Source organism: Urocitellus parryii, chromosome 5 (assembly GCF_045843805.1).
Source record: "Urocitellus parryii isolate mUroPar1 chromosome 5, mUroPar1.hap1, whole genome shotgun sequence".
Taxonomy (NCBI): Eukaryota; Metazoa; Chordata; class Mammalia; order Rodentia; family Sciuridae; genus Urocitellus; species Urocitellus parryii.
Window position 1 is genome coordinate 174,419,215 of NC_135535.1, and position 2,923 is coordinate 174,422,137.

Sequence of the window (2,923 nt, forward strand, 5' to 3'; positions counted from 1 at the left end):
CTGAGCCACATCTCCAGCCCCATAAACATAACTTTTTATTTTCTCTGTACTGAGGATTGAACCCAGGGGTACTTTACTACTGAACTACATCCTCAGTCCTGTTTATTTTTTGAGACAGGGTCTCACTAAATTGCTGAGGGCCTTGCTAATTTGCTGAAACTTGGCTTTGCTTTTTTTTTTTTTAAAGAGAGAGAATTTTAATATATATATATATATATTTTTAGTTAACACAACATCTTTGTTTGTTATGTGGTGGACACAACATCTTTGTTTGTTATGTGGTGCTGAGGATCGAACCCGCATGCCAGGCAAGCGCGCTCCCGCTTGAGCCACATCCCCAGCCCTGAAACTGGCTTTGAATTTACAATCTTCCTGCCTCAATCTCCCTAATCACTGGAATTATAGGTGTGGACCATGGTGCCTGGCCTAAACATAACTTCTTTTTTAATGTTTTTTAGGTAGACACAATACCTTTATTTATTTTTATGTAGTGCTGAGGATCGAACCCAGTGCCTCACATGTGCTAGGTGAGTGCTGTACCACCGAGCCATAACCCCAGCCCCTAAACAACTTTTATATGCATTGGGAAACTAAAAAATCTGTGACTTGGTTTATGGTAAAATTCACTTTATTGTGGTCATCTGGAACCGAACCCACAATATCACCAGGTATGCCTTTATTAATAGTAGAAGCTATGACCAGGCTAGAAAATCAGCTTCATGTAATTTACCAATATTTTCTTTTTATGCTAATGTTTATTTCAAGGCCAAAAAAAGAATTCTCTGCAATAGGAATCTTCTCTTCTTGTTTTAGAAAATATATCAAAGTTATTTTAAAAAGTTTAAAGATTGACATAATTTACACCATTATTCATTTAATTCATTAATCAATTATTAATATTTTGCCACATTTGTTTTATTTTCTCCTTTAAGGCAGTATTGGGGATTGAAACTAGGGGTACTCTACTATTGAGATACATTCCAGTCCTTTTTTAAAAAAATTTTTGTTTTGGGATAGGGTCTCACCAAGTTGCTGAGGCTGGAGTCAAAACTTGCAATTCTCCTGCCTCAGTCTCCTTAGTCACTGAGATTAAAGGTGTGAGTCAATATTCCTGATTGTTTTTGTGTATTATTTTTGTCAAAAAAATAAAACTTTTTCGCCACATGGGCTTTGTTTCTCTGGGCAAAACCTAGTGGTTGGTGCTGAAATGGAAAATGCAGCAAAGAATACCTCTGAAATCTGTCCTCTGTTTTGCATCTTCTCTGACATTTCCCAAGTCCACATTATCATATCTTGCTGGGATGATGGTAAAAGCCTTCTAACTGGTTCAACAGCATCCTCCTTGGCTGCTTCTATTCTTGTCTGGGAGAATAACCTTTTCAAAAGAGAGATGCAGACTGGATTGTACTGTGCTCATCATTAAAACAGTTTGGTAGTATTTTATACAATCAAAAAAGTAAGTTGGCTGAGTGGGTCTATTCTTAGCTTATCTCTTCAAATTCACTCCTTATCATTCTTCTCACAGTGTCCACATCAGCCTTCATTCACTGATTAACAAATATTTACTTGGAATGTATTCATAGAGTCACTAAGGATACACCAGTGGCTGAGAGAAATGCAGTTCTTAATTTCTAGAACTTACACTTTAGGTAAAGGAGATAGAGTAACTGTAACTGTAAAGGAAATCAGTAAATGTTAGTTGTAATAAGTAAAAACCTGCAAATAACAAAAAAAAGGCCCTCTTGAGATAAAGCAGTCAGGAAAGTCTTCTCTTAGAAGGTAGTATTTTACATGCAATCCAAAGGAGAAAGAGAAGTGAGCCATCTAATGAATGGGAGAAGAGAAAATTCAGGTACAGAAAACAACCCTTGCAAAAGTTCTGCATGCTGGAAAAAACAGTCTTTGAAGTACACAGAGAAGATCAATTTACTACATAAAGTAAGAAGAAAGTAAAGGTGGTTGGGGCCTTATTGTGCAGGGCTTTGTAGGTCATGGTAAAGATTAGAATTTTATCGTCTTCTCTTATTTAAAAATCTCAAAAGTTATTTTAAAAAGTTGAAAGATTGACACAATCCTTACCATTATACTTTTCACCTAGACTCATCAATTAATATTTTTTATCAATTAATATTTTGCCACATTTACTTTCTATTTTGTTTGTGTGTGTGTGTGTGTGTGTGTGTGTTTTGTTGTTGTTCAAATATTTTTTCCTTCTTCATTTTTGGTGTTGGGGATTGAACGTAGGGACACTTTCCAATTAAGCTACATCACCAGCTTTTATTTTTTAATTTTGAAACAGGGTTTCATCAAGTTGCTAAGGCTGGCCTTGAATTTACAATCCTCCTGCCTCAGCCTCCTGAGTCACTAGAATTACAGATGAGCATCATCCCCTGGCTTTTGTCAGATCTTTTGAAAGCAAGTTGTAGATACTGTGACACTTTGCTGCTAAATAAATCAACAAAAAACGATTGTTGTACATTCAAAAAGCAATGCCATTCTTCCACATAATTCCAAATTCATTGTAATACATGAGTAAAAACTGATCCAATATCATGTAATATGTAGTCCATATTTAAATTTTCCCAATTGTCCATGAAATACATTTTGCAATTATTTTTAAAAGATGTGAACCAATCCAGAGTTAGGCATTTTCTCCTAACTAAAGCAATCTTCCACCCTGTTCTTCATGTCATGACATTTTGAAGAGCCTGTAATTGCTGGTATATGATAGTTTACATTTGTTTGTTTGTTTATTATTGCTTCCTTATTAGATTCATGCCAAACATTTCTGGTACAAATATCCTCACTTGGTTCAGTTATGTCTAATAAATCTCTTCATTGCAAAATTGTCTTTCCATTTATAAGTAAGAAATAATCTGGGGCTGGGATTGTGGCTCAGTGGTAGAGCGCTTGTCTAGCATGT